The sequence below is a fragment of the Topomyia yanbarensis genome, chromosome 3, assembly GCF_030247195.1.
Source record: "Topomyia yanbarensis strain Yona2022 chromosome 3, ASM3024719v1, whole genome shotgun sequence".
Classification (NCBI taxonomy): Eukaryota; Metazoa; Arthropoda; class Insecta; order Diptera; family Culicidae; genus Topomyia; species Topomyia yanbarensis.
The window spans coordinates 292821022-292840158 of NC_080672.1; the positions used below are offsets into that span (position 1 = coordinate 292821022).

Genomic DNA, 19137 nt, shown 5'->3' on the forward strand with positions numbered 1-19137 from the left:
GTTCTACTGTTATTTTTTTTAAGGTTGGACAGAGAATGCGCAAAAATCGCAAACTCCCCTCCACACCGCATGCCAGATCCCCACAAAAATCAATCAGCGCATGTAGAATGTTGTTACAGTACTGCTGACCGACTCCCATGAAGACCCGACACATGGTGCGGAAAAAACATAAAAAAGGCCCATAAGCCCTCTCGGTCTCTTCGGGGCACCACTATCGAGGCGTAATGCAATAACCATCTCAAAGCAGTTGTCTGCTCAAATATGCTTGAAGATGTTTGCAGTACCGTCAAACCCGTCAACCTACGAGAGGGATTTTTTTAATGCAGTGCTATTTTTTATATTTTAAACATTTTGTATAATTGTTATTTTACGTCTATCTCAGTAGATCCATTTCATTCATTTCTATTTTTGTTTATTGTAGTCTTGTTTTTATATTTTGCTTTATTCATTTTTTTTGTCTTGTGCCATTTTTACTGTTTTCCATGTTCATGATATTTAAGTTTTAATTTCGTTATTTACCCGTTTATCACTATTTTACCCATTCTGCAATATCTTCTAATTTCTTCAACGTTTGTCTAATTTTATTTTTCTTTTCCTTCGTTTAATTTGATTGCAACTTGTTTTATTTTGCTATTTCTTCAAATTGTTTTCATACATGCATTTTTTTAATTTTTCCATTATCTTAATTTTCTTCTTTTTCTGTTGTTTCTACGTCTTTGATTTTTTTTAATATTGTCAGTTTTTGACTATTATATTTTTAATATTTTTTCATTATTTTATTGTCTTTTGTAGCTTTTTTCTTTTGTTTCATTTGATCTATTTACTAGTTTTTCCTCGTTTGTTCCTTTTTATTATTCTCTCTTTAAATTCTAGCTCCATTGAATGATCTTTTCGTTTTCATTTAAATTTATAACATTTCCATTTTTCTACTATTTTTGCAATTTGTGCAAAGTTCTCATTATGAGTTCTTCAATAATATTGTACCAAATATATAAATGGAGAACTCGCGAAAATAGCCTGAATCAATTTTCCCTGAAACCAAAAAAAAGTCAGCGACACTACCGAACAAATGGGAAGTTACCGACTTGGCCGAATGTGTTGTTTCTTTAACGAATTGTAGGTGAAACCAGACAAAGATTCGAAAAAATCCATGCAATATCGACTTCTAGATAAATATGAAAATATTGATAGATCGGCTACTTTTAAAGTCACTAAAATTTTCGTAGAGATATTTAAAAGGTTTTGCGAATTTGGTTGACTTAAACTTGACGCATTTCTTTGCACGATATTCAACAAACTAGCAAAACCCTCATTTGCCTTCGTGCAGAAAAATGACTTTTTTATTTGACATTTGTTCTTGGACAGTGAAGAAACAGAGGGAAATTTTGCTCGCGTATTGCCTGAATTCGAATTACTTGCACACCAAGTTAGTGAAACCGTTAAAAGTGGCCAAATCTACTATCAACAGCGTAATGACAACCGGGAGGAACAGTGGCCGATCAAGCATATGAAGCTGTCGAAGTTCACACAGAAGTATCTGGTTCGGCAGGTTTTCTGTATCTGTGGTTCGAAATGAGACATTTTCATTGCGAGCAACCCGTCAATTAGTAAATTTGTGTGAAAAAGTGCATGGAAAAAAGGTTTGCTACCTTTCATGAAGCAACACGATAATTTCACGCAATTTTGGCCGAAATTTGAATACTACCGTTATGAAAAAAAAACTTGTAGTGGTATAACACCTACAACGATCTGGTGGCGCCCAAGGACAAGAACCCTCCCAACACACAATAATTCGGCCCTATCGAGGAATATTGGTCCATCGTAAAGTGGAACCTGAAGAAGACTCAAAACTGCCGAAGTAAACTGTCAGTTACGAACAAAGTGTACGAGATGGCTGTACAGAATTTGATGGACGTAATTAAAAAACGCTACACCGAAAGCTTAGCTGAATATTTTTCTGTATCTTATGCTATTTGAACTTATGAAAAAACGAGGTCTTTTGGATGTTCTGAGGGGAAAACTCTGTGTAATGTCTTTATTCGTAAGGGAAGTAGAGTCGTTGGTCCCGGTATAGATGAACCGATATCTGGTTTTGGAGTCACCTCTCTGGTGTCGGTGATAGGCACACAGTGCGGACAGAATCCGACGAAAAATAAACAAAAAAATTGACCGTAACACCCTTTGAAATGAAAAAATGTCATTGAAATTAACAGAACTAAGCGCATTCTTCTATAGTTCTCCATGAAATACATAATAGCTGATAATTATTTTTTCCAACAGATTTCGAGCTTAACAGTTTATGTGTTCGAAAAATATACAATGATGGAGGGGGCACTTATGCTGGACCCCCCCGGGCCCGTAATTTCTCTGTACAGCCCTGCATACTATATCATATAACCTGATACATGTTACATGTTCCTACTAGTTTGCGAAGAGCCTTTTCAAATAAGACATAATAATCGTATCTTATGAACCTCACCTCCCAGACTTAGAACAAAAATTTAAGGCGAAATGATTGCCTTTGGTTTACGAGCAAGGCTGCAAAAGAATTACCGCAAAATTACCTAGTACCCGTCCACCCACCTAAAATAAAAACACCGTTCCACATGAGTGCATCGGAAAAACTTTCCAAACAAGACTCAATTACGAAACCCCAGCCTACATCCGCCCAACGCATAACGATAAAAAGCGTTTATCAGATTCAACCATCTGTCAATTCAGCATATCCCTGATATTGGCAAAAGTGGGAACGAGAAAAAAAAACCACCACCCAACCAGGAAACCCAGCCATAGGGATGGTATTACAGCTGACGACGTGCACGGGGGACTGAGGTAAATCTAATTTCTCGGTTTCAGAGCCTAGCGGGCCAGGCCAGTCAGTCAAACAGCTAGCCAGCTAGTGGGGAAAACTCGTCCACGCAAAGGTGTATGTATTAGTATTTAAACGGCTCTGGCATTCACTTGAAACATTGGTAGAACTGGGCTCTGAGCTCTGTAGGAATGTGTGTGTCCAGCACGAACTCAATCACTGGAGTAAGCGAGGTAATGCTTGTTCGATTCTATTTATTTCTATCACCCGACCAAATATTGAATGGGTAATCATATCCATAGGTCAACACAAAAGATGATTCATGAAAATGGTACCGGTTACCTGTGAGTATGAATAAAAACACAGAATAAAAGTAACAAAATTGAACGAAAAGCTCTCTACGGAGTAATAAAACTAGCAGCCCTGCATGGCATCTGATGTCATTCGAAAAAGGGGTAGAATTTTCTACCACCTGTTCAACTTGTTTCATCGCCCATTCAATGTTTTTCATCGTCGATGTATGTGTGAGATACTAGGGAAAATGAAAATTAACAAGGATCCTACTGCAAATTGGCTCGATTCTCTTCGGCTGAACCGGTTAGAAATGGCATATTATTTAACAATGAAAAAATGTTTTAGACAGCGTCTATGATTATCTTGATTTATTGTTCTTTTGCCTAGAAAAGTTTATTGTGATATATTCGTGCACTCGAGCAAAGCACTACCCACCAACATTACACAAAAACGTCAAGGCATTCTTAGGCCGATGACAAGCTGAAGCGGAAAGCGAAGCGTTTGCGGACGCGTCTGATCACTTTACATAGTGTTTTGCCGCGTTCGCCCCGCTTTTACTATGACAGTATTACGCGTTCTACATGCACACACCAAAGAGATAGGTCAAACGCATTCGCTTCGCTTACCGCTACCGCTTCGCAAATCGCGTAAGCATGTCATCGGCCTAACTCTTTGTAATAGAAATGAAAGGGAAAGCTTTGCGAATGGAATATACCGAAGGGAACTAATTAAAATGATTGACGTGACAGATGATTGTAAATGTTTAAGAAGTAAGGTAATCTTGGGGAGCGAAAATAACGCCTCTTTTTATAGCTTTTTCAGCAAAAAGTATACTTTTAAAAGATTTTAATTGGATTCCTTTAGAGTAATTGTTCAAGTTGTTTAATATAATTTTTTTTTTCGAGAGTTGTCCTACTGGAGCTATAGAGCTAGGTTCTCGAAAGGGCTCCCCGTCAGAATCACATACTACAATTTGCAGACGAGACAGGCGAATGGCACTAAAACACTGCTTTAGGCCAATTGTCGAGGGCCGTGATTCTGAATGTGATATTCATTGTACGGTTCAGCTATGTGCTGGCGTAGGAACTTCGCGATCACGTGTATCATCGCGAAGCACTCGAGCATTTGTGCGTTAAGATGTTCGATCGTGTGTGCGTTTGTACGTCGCGTGTTCTAACGTGTATGTAACTCGCGAGTATACATTCTATTTTAAATCCGCACAATCGCCTGTGTTCTTGGATGATCACGCGCGGACTGTGAATCTGATACTTAATTGTTGATGTGCGGCTCAGATGTTAGATTTTCAAAATGGCACAGATTTTGTCGTAATTTTTAATGCTCGTTGATTTGATGAAACCGTAATAGAACACGCATTTGCCGGGTGATATCAATCGAGCTGATATTTCTTTACGCTGAGCGAACAAAATTGCTTTGCTTGTTTAGTTTTTTTTTGACCAACTTATCCACAAGGTAATTAATCTGCGTGGGGAATACGCATAGTCTTGTCTGAGTGCAACAATGACTGTGAATCATGTATGAGGGTTGAGATTTGACAATTCGCGAGAGGAATCGAACACCATTTACCAATTTGCGTCAAACATTTCAGCATGAAGAAACAATGTTTTATTGTCATTTTAATTTATTAAATCGTGTTCATTATAGAATTTTTTCTCATTGTACTAGTACTTTCATATGCCTTTGAGTAGGACGTGTACTGCCGTTCTGCGTATAATTGTCCCATGTATATAGGGAATCCCATAGAACATGGGAAAATTATGGGAATAATGGCAGTGTACTATATTATTAAATGACATATTAACCATATTTAGGCATGAGCAAAATACTATTATAGTCTTATTATAGCTTTTACGACAGCTGACAAAGCCAGGTATTGCTGTTTTAAGTTCGTAAATTAGTTTTCTTATTCGTTCAACAGAAGTTGGTGTCCACTCGGAAGGGATTGGTATATCCTAGGTGGCACATATCACTATTGTCTTGTTCCGGGCCAACCCAACCAAGAGACCCTGTGGCATCCGACGGCAGAAGCCAAGAATTGATTGCCTGCGTTCCTGCTCACATGTCGTAAGAAGTGACAAAAACAGGACTCTATATACTTCATTTTATGCATCTTTTAGACTTCACTTAGTCACCGGGGTGTTATCCTGTGTGCGAGATTCCAGGCGTAGAGGTTAGTGGGTGATTGCGACGGACTCGAGCGTTTCTAGTCTAGTCTACACATACACAGCCAATACATGATCCTGGAAAATTGCAGACGCTCGTCCACAATTTTTCTTGTCATTATTAATGTTTGTGGCACATATTGAATATGACACAAGTATTAAAGCGGCCAGGCCAACTGTGCAGCGTACAAAATAAAGATGATTCAAAATTATACGGCAATCAAATTATTCATTCAATGAATAATTTATTCAACGGATTATTTTGAACCTTGAATAAGGAAGAAACGTGGACAACCGTACACAACCGTTTCAATTTAATGGGGGTTTGATAAATCGTTGAGAGTGACTTTGCTAAGAGGGTTAATGTCACTCCTTTGGTCCTAGGTTCCTGGGATGGGACAGAAGTATTTAGTCCTGCCCTGGCTAATGAGCCAGGGTTATAGCGCCCTTATTCGCTTTCTAAAACAATAGAGAAAATTTGTGAAATCGGTTAATTAGTAGTAATATAAACAAAAAACGCATAAAAATACAAACCAACAGACAACTCACCTTCGACAAAAATCCATACAGGACTTCTATGTCCTAATAGGCTGTACAGGATCATGAAAACAGAAACCTTCCGCGCTCGTTGACTGTACCGTATATTTCACAATAGGCCAAGCCCATACTAAAAATCGACTGAGAAGTCATTGCTATTTCTATTTGGTTCAAAACAACAATAGTGATTCCTCAAACACACAAACACGCAAGATAAAAACGATAAGAAACCATAACCAGTAACATTATGGAAAAATTCGTTACGATACTTGTATTACAAAATCTTTTAAGAATCAAGTACTATAATGCTGGAACCAATTACCAACTAATACAACAATAAATTAGACTAGTTGATGAAGAGATTACAGTGTCAAATGTTGAAATGTCGAGCCAACGAATCAGATGAATAGAAACTCCTAACTTAAATCTTTCCAAAAGCCAAAATTAGGGACTTAATATATTAGAAATTTAAGCATCCCATGATTCAGGATTTAGCTAATTTGTATATTTTAGAGAAATCAGACAAAATTTGGCATCCGTGGGTTTAAGCAGATATCTAGTAATTCCCTATTTGGGATTTTAGCAAAGAACTTCAGAATTCCACGAGTCTAAGAATTTTGAGATATGTTACTAATTTCAAGAATAAATAAGCCTTTAAAACGGAAGCGCAATATTTACAGAGTTCTACCGACTTACAAAACTGAGAATATACCGTAGCCACCAACCTAAAACTCCGGATCTAATAATCTTATTGGAGTAATCAACATAAAACCGACTAAACGGGTGAAATCATTCTAGCCTGGAACCTGCCACATCTAATTAATATATAAGAATATTCTCCCTCTATTCCATTCGAACAGTTATATTATATATAAAAATATTAGTCATTTATACTTCCTTTGGCTGGACAGATGTCTCTTGTGTTTCAATGGCGACCACTCTCTGTAAGATTTTCCTCACTTTCATTACAAAAATACACCACTCGCGGAAATCGTACACTTTTTAAAATGGAAAACTCACATACACCATCTGATCGCGACGGACTCGAGCGTTTATATGTTAACCTGTTTGTCGTTTGCGCTAGCATGTATGTCATTCGGAGGGACTGCTCTCGAGCCCTGTTCGTCTCGGACTTTCTCCCCGCCAGAGTGGATTGCCCTATAATCCTCGGACGTCTAGATCTTCAAGCCCGCGTTCGATCTCTACGTAATAACTCTATTCTGCGAGTTCCGATCAGGAGAACCAACCATGGTTGCCAGAGCGCTGTTACCGGACTCCAGCGAATTTTTAATACTGTGGCGACAACCTTTGATTTCAACCGGACGCGGAATTCGATAAAAGCGATAATATTCGCTATTTTGAAATGTAATTAGTTTAAGCAACCACCATTGGAGCCAAGGGCCTGTTGATTAAGGTAATAAGCGCAAATATAAACATAAACTTCGCGTGCATAAATCAGATTTTGATCGTGCGCGGACCATAAATCTGATGCCTAATTTTTACTGTGTAGTACACATGCTAGAAGAGAGTAGGATTGTCGGTTCCAGACAACTTACCTTCAGAGGCTACGTGAGCATAGCTTCTTTGCTCTTTCGCCTAAAAAGCAATTGTGTTCAGCGTCTTGTTTCAATCAATGTGTGCATTGATTGCAACTGAGGGATTCCATGAGAAACCGGCCGACCGCAAAATATGACCATCGTCGATTCGAACGAAACCTTTCAGGTGTATTCGCTGTATGAATCTCCATGATATTCTCTGGCAATTGGAATATTTTGATACAAGAGTAATTTTTCAAAAGGGTGTAAACGTTTCTACGTGTATGAATTTCAAATTTTTTTGTCGATTACTGTATTTTATACAGCAAAACTATCTGAGAACAAGTTACAGGGAATGAAAACTTCTGTCCGAAAAAAATATACACTGAAAAAAATGTTGTCATTTTTCAAAAAAACAAAAATTTATGATAAAAATTTAAATTGCGAAAAAACCCATTTTTTTAATTTTTTTATATTTTGTTACCAAAAACCTAAAGAGAAAAGAAACATTTTGATTGTGATTGCATGATGGAGAAAAAATCGGTAAAAAAGTTTTTCTAACAATAACTTCGTACATGTTTTTAAATTTCATACTAATTGGCATACAAAATTGTAATTTTATTACAGAATATAATTCTAAGCACCATTTAAAATCAAAATGCACTTAACAAAAATCTTCCAAAATGCGATAGTTTTCGAGATATTTGAAATTTTGCTACCTCAAAAACAATTAATTCGTGTAATTATGCTCTTTTTAAAAGTTATTCGCGTTACCCCATCAAAAAATGTCAAAAAATTAATGTTTATCGTTTTAAAGACGTAAAAGCAACTTTTTAGTGTATTTGGATCATGGAGAAGCTTTCAATAAAAAAGTGTTCCTAACAACAACTTTTGACATTTTTTTATAATTCTTACTATTTGCAGTCAAAAATACAATTTTATTTTTGAATATGATTCTAAACGCCATTTTAAATTGAAATGCTCTTAACAAAAAATTTCTAAAATGTAGTAGTTCTCGAGATATTTTAACTTTTGTTTTAACAACACGATTATTTTGTTTTATTACGACCTTTTCATAAGTTAGTCGCGTTTCTCCATCAAAAAATAATAGGTTTTTAAAAAGGCCCGTAAACTTTCGTGCAACTTTCTCTTTGACATCAAGGCGATATTGTAAACCATTTGAAAGTTTCATTGGAATCTAAGATGGTCGGTCACGATTTTAAAGATTTTCGGAGGAATCTTCGTGGAATTCCTCAACTACCTTCACTCCAGAATGCAGTAAGAAATTGACGTTCACGACAGGTTCCCGACTCGACATCGAAGATTGAGCTTGCAATAGCCAGTTCCGTGGTCGTTTAGGTACACCTTACCTAATTTGTACCGCTCGATGATCTTGATTCGGGCAGCCAGTCTCAGGATTTCAAAATTCTGGTCGAATCGCAAACGGTCATCTGTTCGATGGAAGACTGCACTGCTTCCGTTTCTGTTCGGTTATTTAGGTTACTTTAGTCTTCCTGTCCGCCGTCGTGATTCAGTGTGTGTTTGTAGACTGTCCTGCCCACTCCAGGATTCGCTTCAAACGCTTCGGGTACGATCATTGACATTGACAAGTCCGTAAACGTTCTCAAAATCACCACACGTATAGCGAACCAACTCCCGCTTATGGCGCGCTGGAAGTTTGTCAACCAGCTCTTGCATCAGCGGTGGATTCATCATATGTTGGTCATGTTCAGCAGCCACAAGATGGTCACACAGTTGTTCCACTGCGTTTCAGAATAGGATGAAACTTGTCAATTTGTCGGCTTTCGGAGGCCCTAGCCCTCTTACTTTCTCCAGCTAGCACTGTAGTAGCTTTTCAATTGCTTTTGGAGCTGATCTGGGTAACAGCAGTTGACCGCGTGCACTCCCCAAGGCAGAACCCTTCATGCTTTCTTGCAACCTCACCAGATTGTGGATGTCCGTGAAACCATTAGCTTCACCGGACGCTTGATGTCCCTATAAACAGCGAGCATTCTTCCGGGCGTTCGGGAAAAATTGGCACTTTCTTTGTAATGCCTCAATTTTCCATCGCTTTTCTTTGAGGATTCAGTCCATCTCCATCCGTTTATCCGCCAGGATTCGCTAGATCATCCTCTTTGCCGTTTTCGTCTTTTGCTCCCGGTTTAGCACTATTAGTTTGCGTTCTAGAACATAATCAGTTTGACAATCGGACTTCACGCTAGACCTGTCCGACCCCTCGCCAACATTAGACGTCTGACGACACAATCCGCACGGTGTTAGAATGAATTTCACAATACTAATTTTTGAGTTTGTTTGGATCCGAAGAAAAAACGTATTTTCCGTAGCATACGAAAATCCCGCGCAGATCAAACTGCAAATTATTTTTAATAAGTAAATGCCCTTCCACATGTTTTTTCACAAATGTACTTACAGTTGATAGTTTTTCTTCTCCTCGCTATTCTTCGAAGGTTTTCCCAATTCTACCTATTTTTAATTCATATGTTTGGGTTTTTATCTTTAATTATTCATTCTTTTTGCTTACAGATACTACACTAGGTCTTCGCAAATTACAAGTGATAGACTTGCTAACCCTTTCCGCCGATTTCACCAAAAAATATAGATTTTATTTTAGTATTAGATTCCCTTACCAAATGCTCTGCCGCTTTGTTTTTAATCAGTTATTGTAATTCACGTAGTTGACGTTATAGACATGGCACATCGCTAGACCGACATTACTTCTGCATCTGCCTTTGTCGGGAACAGTCATGTTAATTATAAGATTTGACTTAAAAAATTCAAACTGAAATCTTGCAATTTCATACTACCGCCCTCGGCTCAAGCCAGGGAGAAGCGGCATGTTTACAATATAGAGGTAGCTGAAGCAGTCTATAATAAAAAAAAACCCCTTTGGTAGACTGCAGTGAACCGTTCTGTGAAAGTGACGGCTTTTTCCAATGTTTTCTCTCAAAATGAGTTTTGACAGTAATATAACAACGATTAGTGCTACGTCAATCCCAATATTTTGTGCTTGGCCTAACCTATATCTAGTGTTCCCTTAAAGATATCTCACTTTAAGGGTGATTAATCACTGTGAACACAGCACCGGAAGCATGATCTATAAACTTTTCATTTGCAAGTGCATCTAACGTGTCTACAGCGTGCCACTTACCTTGCTTTTCGGCTATCAGTTTACGTTGTCGATGGCTGGTTGTACACTTGAATGATTTACAATCTTAGCGTCCAGCAGTAAATTCAGCAAACTGACCTTGCAGCAGCCGAAAACGAAAGAAATCCAAAATCTCGCTATGTTTTGATTGCTATAAAACCTGTCAGAGACTGGTTTTCAGCTTCTTCTTTCACTATCCTCTCTGTCAATGCACTCTCCTTTCCTTTTTTTTACTTGAACAGACTCTTTTCACCACACTATTTTGATTTTATTTTTTTTTTTCGTCTGCTATTTTATGGAGACGCGACCGGTGTAGTTAACAATTGAAACAATTTGCTCCACTATTACGGAACCCACAATTGATAGAACTGCACTGTTATGAAGATTTTTCTCTATATCAACGGATAAAAGATTAATCAAAACGTTATCCAAAGATGTGTTCGCCGCTTTTACAATTTTTATTGCAAAACCGTGCAGAATAAAGCAAATCTTCGGTCACTTATTGCAACCAAGAAATACATTTTCACTTTGATAGAACGAAAAACACCCTCAAAAGAATACACAACCGTACACATACGATGTTAGAAAGCAAAAAACAGCTCTTACTCTCTTTCTCTTAAAATCGATTTTCCCTTTCAAAATTTTCAAATTTTCCTTTGCGCCCAGTTGTAAGGATACAAGAGTTTCCGAGTGCTCGCTTTTCACTTTCTCTCGAAACGCTTTCCCGAATGCTCTTGTATCTCGCTTTAGAAGAGTTTCTCTTGCTTTACACCCTCCATGGGGTTCCGGAATAGGTGATTGAATAACTCCCGGACGCGACGATTTCTGACGGCTATACGATAAGACACCACATTATGGAACACGAATGACACTCACCACTGACAGGTACGATTTTTCCTCGGGTTACGTTTACTGGTGTTAGCCACAATTTTTTCAACTCACACGACAGGATCAATTTTTACACCGGGGTAAAAGGAATCTTCAAATATCGGTGAAGAAATTCAACTTCGTTTGTGAAACAGCAAGGGAAAATTAACTTCACAATAATGGTAATTACCGAAATTCAGGAAACAGCACAACCGCAACCTTCCTAATATATCCTGTCCCTACACTGCTACAGGTGAGCAGATATGTTAGCCTGCGGTTGGAACTACACACTGAAAACGAGAGTTTTGCTAACGTAGTGAATGATTTTCAAGATTTTGATTTGGTACTGGTTGCTTGATTCACTATCGCGATACCGTGCGTACGAATGGTTAAGAAATTGGATTTAAAACAAGAAAAAAAGTAGAGTACTATGCTCTACAAAAAACCACGACGGGGACGCTCAAAAACACGACCTACTGCTCTCACGTCACTTCTAACAGTGAAGAAGAGGTGCTGACCTGAGAGATAAGTCTGACCGTAGAACGTACCGCGCTGTCAACTCTTGTGCAACCAAGATCACTAACACTAGTGCACATCCAATATGAAAAGCGAGAGCGACGAAACCTTCAATTTCAAATTGATTCAAGTGTGAATACAGAATGAATGAATAACCTGTTTGGATTCGCTAGAATGAGAAGTGGTGAATGAAAGCACGTTCAAATCTACTTTCCAAACTGACTAGTACGTCAGTTTTTAACTTTGGCAATTTTGAATTATCTTTTATTTTATCTTTCAAAAATATAGTAACAGATGCACCGACCGCTATGTAAACAGCTAGAATGAATGCATATGCAACAGAGTAGGCGCAAGGTATCTGTCAATTTCCACCTTTCAGGTACAGTGGGAGAATCACGTGAGAGTCAACTATTTAGTACTCTCGATAGCAGCACGAGATTTAAATCGTTTGTTCACACCAATACCACTATAATTTAAAGATATTCATTTCATTTTGTCGACTTTCCCTTATCAGCCGCATGCTGACATATCGAAGATCGATGTTCAAAACAGAATGAATTTCGAGAATACTTTTTCGAAAGGTCTCAAGTGTCTTCTGTTACACACGAAGAAAAATTAGGTAACATAAAATGAAATTATTAATAATATGAACACAAAAAAGGTTATTTTCAAAATATTACATATAATTTGTTTGCAACATTTTTTTCCCAACAGAACGAAATTGTATTAACCAATTTGCGCAATAGAACACAAGACCTAACTTGGAAAAGTTGGATTTGAATGTTTCGTATTCCACACGCAAGTAACTGACGACTTGCTGCCAGATACTATACATCTGCCTATACTCTTCAACGACCCAGAGCTTCAGTACTTGGCTAACTGGAACATTACTCGGTACCAGGCAGTTGCTTTAGGCGTTCAAACATGTTGTGTGGCGCCAATTTTATGTTAGCTTGGACATATTGTCTAACTGGATGATGTTAGTTACTGACGAGTATGTTTTGCGCGCTAGCAATAAAAGGTTTATTCTAGTATATGCTTCTTGATCCCAGTTGTTCCGAAGCAACAGGAGCACAAACAATTTCTACTCTTTACCAAATATAAATATATTTGCATATGTCTTTACTTTGCTACCTGAAGAAGAGAAAATCAGAATACATCTCCCCATCTTTCTGTTTGCTCCGGAGCACTTCCAGTTTCTCTCGTTACTGTAGAAAACGGAATATAGCAATTGCTGTTCTGCTGCAAAGATCTGTAAAACCCAACAAACAATTCAGCTGGACAATGGCTAGGGTGAAATCACTCTAAACTTTGGAATCCCGACTAGTTTTAGCTTATCTTGTTAACTTTTTTCTGTTCTTGAATAATTCCACCTAGTTTTCAATATTCTTGGTTTAGATAGTAGGAGTCACTTCAAATACTTGGATGCCAAAATATCTCGCTAAACTATTTCAATCTCGGTTAAACTTTTCTAATTCCGCCTAATCTTTTTTGGCAGGGGTCGGACTCAAACCAAGTTTAGAGTGATTTACCTTTAGTTGTTCAGTTTCTTCCCTCGCAATAAAGGCTTGTTCAGCTTTCGTTGTTTGCATTGTAGGGAATGGCTGCCGTCATTTCTGCTGCTTCTTTTCCCGAATAGAAATGTACAGTAACAAAATCATTCAATATAAAATTGACTTTTACAGTAAAAGAGGGAAGCGGATATGTATCTTAACATAAGAAAAATCGATTTTTCTTCAAACATTTTTTTCTCGAAAACGGTAAAATTTGATGTGAATTTACTGTCTTAGTTTTTTGCTGAACAGTAAAATTGATTGTCACATGAAATTTTATTGTAAATTTACTGCGAGTACTCTGCGTTGAAGAACTGTTGAAACGTTAATAAATATAATATCTATTGTTTTATGATTGGAGGGTAAATGCTATTGTGAAATTCCATCCGGGTATATTTCATCGTCAAAATCAAAACATCGCATTGGCGCGCAAGACAAAATCGTGTGTAACTTGAATGTGTAACTCGTTAGGGTAACAATGTAGCACTGGAATGATATATACCCATTTTTGCGAACACACTTCGTAGAGTGTATTTGTTTACGCAACACTATAGGCTCACCGCTGTTCTGTGCCGTTCACATTTAGTTGGAAATTGTTGTTCCATCTCGCGTTTATGAACGGTTATGTGTGTGCAGACAGGTGTAGACAATTTCGTTGAAAATTTGTGTACGCAGCATAGGGTTTAGGTAAGTTACGGCTCTCCTCTTGCTGTGAAATGGGTGCTGATTATGCTGCGCAACGGCAATGACAGCTATACAGCGACGCGGTTGGTGATTCTTTTTTGGTCGTAAAAAAGGCAGTCACCGTGTAAAAAATTGCCTGCTCGTCGTTCGTGTGGTGTTGTCTTCGAGGGGCAAGCACTAAGTCGTTGACAAAAAGTCGCGCTTAATTAGTTACTTTCATTTCCTGATTTCTTCACCCTCGCTTAGCGCTTAAGTTAGGTTTAAACGTACTGGTGAACCTGGTTTAAAAGTTAAGCGCGAATGAAGAAATCGGCCCTAAGTACAATGAAGTACATTAGGGGAGACTGAGGAGACTTGATCCCCTTTTTTTCAGTCCAACTCCGTGGAATGATAAAAAACTATGTATTTTTTGTAGCTTTATATTGTTTCTAGGGATGACTAATAATCATTAAAAAAATTACATGGAAATATTATACTGGACATGAGCTATGAGCATTTCTGGACAACATCAAAAAAATGGGAAATTCTTAGATTAGTGGAGACTCGATCCCTAATTTGGGGACACTTGATTCCTTTATGAAAACGTGTTTAAAAGAGCATGTAGGGTAATAAGCCTATTTTTGCCCTGTTTCTACTATCATCCTACCCATCTGAAGCCTTTGGTTAGAGCAGCGTCTGCCATCTTTGCTCAACGCATTGACTCGAATGGTATTGCGATAATGGGGGTACTCGATTAGAGATTTTGCTGCGCTCAAACAGAAGATTTTCACCATTCTCAAGACAATTTTGTTATTATATTGGCTCTTAATAAGAGGCGAATGACCTTAACGTTAAAACCTCCATAATCGAAATAAAAAAATGGACCTTAATAACAAATCAAAGAAGCTGAAATAATAAAATTATTGTAGTAATAATGTGGTACCCTTCTTAATAGGGCAAAAACGGGTACATTACCCCATTCAATTTTATAAATAAATTGTAGTATTGATTAAATTGTTATGATTAGATATTGTTATTTTTGTTACTACATATTACGCATCTCTCACCTGATTTTTTTACGAATTCCCCAAATCTCCGTGCAATTATTTGAAAGCTGTCTTTATTATGGTTGAGGAACTAGGGGCAGATCACTTATGATGCATTTTTAAAAATCAGCGAAATTAAATGCATTTATTTCCATCAAAATAGAAATTCATAATGTATTTTGCGTTGCGTGCAATGTTTTTGCGTTGCGTGCAATGTTGTTTGCGTTGCGTGTAAGACGTCAAAACCCTACAGAAAAACTAGCCCTACATTTAACAAAACGTCGAACAAAGTGGATCAGTGTAGGACGTTTGTTAAACAAACTTTTCTGCGAGGCAGTGCACAGCTGATGCAAAAATGGAAATTTAATGCATTTTTTTCAATTTGATGCAAATTTGTTATACATTCTTAGAGTGATCTGCCCCTAGTTGAGGAACGTCAAATGTGGGATGAATGGTTGCTACGTATACTGTAGTAAACAATTACAGTTATGTTTCTTTACGATGAAGCGTTCATTTTTGACATTTTTTTATGACAACAATGACTTCAATTGTTCTGGTGTGAATGTGGTTATTTTCAGTGGTGTGTATGAAGTATGGCGAAGGGTATCAAATCTCCACGAATTTGAAGGGATCAAGTGAACCCATAGCATCTATTTCAGCAAACTTTAGTAAAAATATAGTTGAACAAAAGAATCAGCTCAATCATAACGTATTCATATAATTGACATTCTCCTGTAATTCTGTATGCAAAAGTAGAGAATGTAGTGGGTGATTTTATCAATTTTATAAAAGTTTGAAAATTTGAAAAATAAATCTTCTTCAGTTCTTCTGAGACTTTTTTTTAAATCGGTAAAAATTCGGTTACACAAAAGTCCAATTTCTTTTTTCTGTGTTAATGAAATTTATGTTTAGATAAAACTACGCAACTTTATAGTATATTCGATTAATGTATTCTGATCCGCCTTTGAGTTACAATGATGGGATCAAGTCTCCCCGCGGATCAAGTCTCCTCAGTCTCCCCTAATTATCGCCAATATTTAAAAAATGCGTGTTAAATTCATTGTAATTTAATTGCAGAAAAGATTGCATTCGTACTTGAAATACGCAAAGCATTTTAATTATTGCCAATATGTACTTGAAATACTTTAAGTGCTTGCACATCGACATTAATTACATTGAGTATTATTAAGTACAACAGAAATATTTTTAAATTGTTTCATTAATTACTTTAATTACATTCAAAATACGTCAGTATTTTCAATACAACGCACTCGAGCCTGCTTGTGCTGGCCCCTCGGTTGGCTCGCCATAGAGGGAGAGCTAACCGCAAAGAAGCGCTCTCGCTACCCCGGATAAACGATAAGGAACGAACACTGACCGTTCTCACTGTGGAGGATCAGTCAAACGAGCCAAGCTCTCCTCTACAGTTGATTGCCAAGGAGAACGAAGCAGAGCGGACAAACTTTCCCTCTGATAAGTTCACTGCGGTGACTTCCGGGATCGTTTATGGCGAATAGAGCGATAGTTCGCCACCGTCGCTAGGGAGATTCCAACAAAAGGCTAAGTAAAAAGGACAGCTGCCGCAGCAGCCAACTAGAACCAGCATTCGCAGCAGGGAGTACGCGGCCGTTGAGAGTCCCGGCCAGTCGGAAGCGGCAAGCAAGTGCAACTCGTTCCCGCCACCAGCAGCACCAACGAAGTGTGCAATTTTCCAAGTCTCACCATCATTAGGTCATCTCGAATTGTTTCAAATTTATCAAAATCGGAGTTACCATCGGCGATGCTTAAAATTCGATTTAGATGTATAATTTAGTGGTTTTGCAAGAATCTGTAAAATTTGTATATGTATATGTATTTTTCATTTAGCGTACTTCAAAAAGTTCCTTTGCAAAATTTCATTTTGAAGGGTTCAATAAATAGTGTGTAAAAAATGTTGTTAAAAATTGATACCAATGTATTTTAGACACTGCATGGTAGCTTTTCTTTCTTAATACCATTTTTCATCAAGTTAGAATATCAAAAATGCAAAAAATCAAATAACGGTGGTCGGATTCGGATTTCGTCTCAATTTAGTAAAGAAATCAGTAGAATTTATCTGCCGCTATACTGCTAATTGTCCTTTGCTCTATAAGTTTCTTTAAACACATATGATTATGCTTAGAGTGGCTTTATGGTGAATCAATGTTTGTTTATGATTTTTTATTCTACAGTGAAAAGTGAAAAACAACCGTTCTAATAGGGTGACATTCCAAACAATTACGTGACTCAGGGTATGTTCAGGAATGTTTCAGCTCTCGATTCATAATTTTAACAGTTCTATAATCTAAAACTGAGAATTAAAAACAAAAATTTGCTGTCCTCAGCGGCGGCAGCCTCCGATGTATAATTCTGATTTTCTTGCCATCAAAATTGAAATTTGGAATGTATTTTGCGTATTTGACGTCAAAACCCTGCAAGAAACTGCTAACTATAAACGTAATTTTTGAAATATATTCGATCACATTGACTTCGTTCAAAATATATTTTTGACCCCGTCTACACTCACTCAATTCCAGTCAAAAAGGGCAAGTTGCTGGCTAGCGGGGGGCTATTTGCCAACTCGGATGCGCTAATTGCCCTACAATTTGCCAGCAATTTGCTGGCAATTAGGGGGCTCCCGAACAGAAATGCACAGCAGCATTACAACAATTTTCATTGTTACATTACAGTGAAAAGCGTTATAAAAAAATTGGAAGTACTGAAAAATTTGCAATGAAAAAATAATGAAATTTGATGTTTCTACATCCAGTTTCGTTGTAAACATTATTTTTACATCGAAAAAGGGGGGTCGTTAAGTGATGTAACAATGAAAAAATGGACTTTTTCCCATACATTTTAAACCTGATAACAATGCTTTATATAGTTGTATCATTGTAGATTTTTCTGGACAAAACGTTGTTTTACATTGTATTTCGTATCATTTTAGTTGTGAATTGTAGGATCGTTTTACAGCGATTTTACTATAAAAGTTGCTTTCGGAATTACCCAAGTAACCATAAGCATTAAGCCATTGCACTATATTGGCTATACATTTGCACTAATGTTGCATTGAAACTCCATTACAGCATTAACAATGCAATAAAACTATATTAGCATCAATAATGCATAACTGCGCAGCCGACATATAGCATTATCGCTTGCTCTATATGCGTATATAAAGCTGATATAACGCGTACATGCTTCAAGGATCTTTAAAGCATGTAAGCTTTAAAAGTGCATTTAATGCCATTATAGAGCAAATGGAAAGCCGATATAATGCTATTGTAATGCTGTGGGTTTATTTGTTATTAAACTCTTCTTGAAGATTATATTCGGCATATTTCATTTCAATCGAGCATATGCAATATAGTCCTGAGAGCAAACGCAGCGCACTTACCGTGAAGGACAAGGCAAGGTACCTCAGTTGGAGACTTACTAAAGGTAATTTTCGTAAAATTGTCATATCATGTCAAAACGAAAACCCATTAAGGATATTCATTACAATGCATTAGAAGAGAGACAATTACGGTTTTAAACAGAACATTTTATTTTAATTTTTTTTCCTTTTTGCTCATCATATCGAAAGGAAATATAAGAAATGGTTTTAAAACCATGGCGGACGATGACAGCCAGCTGAAGCTTTTTAATAGCATTAGTAATGCTAATGTAAGGTTTTAAAATTTGACATTTGTGCGCTGGTGCTATATAATAGCATTAGTACTGCAGAAACGAGCTGTCAATCTCTGCACAGTAATAGCACTATATTTCGCCTTTTCTGGCATAATACCAGCAGTATATAAGTATTAAGGGCTTCACAGCTCTATAAGACTGCATTATATGTGGATCTAAAGCAGATATTAGGCTACGTTATAATGCTTATTGGTTACTTGGGTATATAGATACCAAATATCATTTTTGCTTATTTGTGTAACTTTTATTCTTAAATAAAACTT

At 37.3% G+C, this 19137-nt stretch overlaps 1 protein-coding gene across 7 annotated transcripts in view; it reads right to left on the bottom strand.

The window, feature by feature from the left end:
- LOC131691135 (cAMP-dependent protein kinase type II regulatory subunit) overlaps window positions 1–11898 on the bottom strand; it is a 348167-nt gene extending 336269 nt beyond the window's left edge. For 2 of the 7 annotated variants that reach the window (XR_009305723.1, XM_058977317.1), the window contains exons 1-2: window positions 11398–11897; window positions 10525–10913 (exon numbers count right to left, since the gene is read on the bottom strand). The gene's annotated coding sequence lies outside the window, so the exon portion shown is untranslated. The other 5 variants (XM_058977315.1, XM_058977312.1, XM_058977314.1 and 2 more) reach the window with 4 other exon arrangements.
- Between the last annotated feature and the right edge of the window lie 7239 nt (window positions 11899–19137).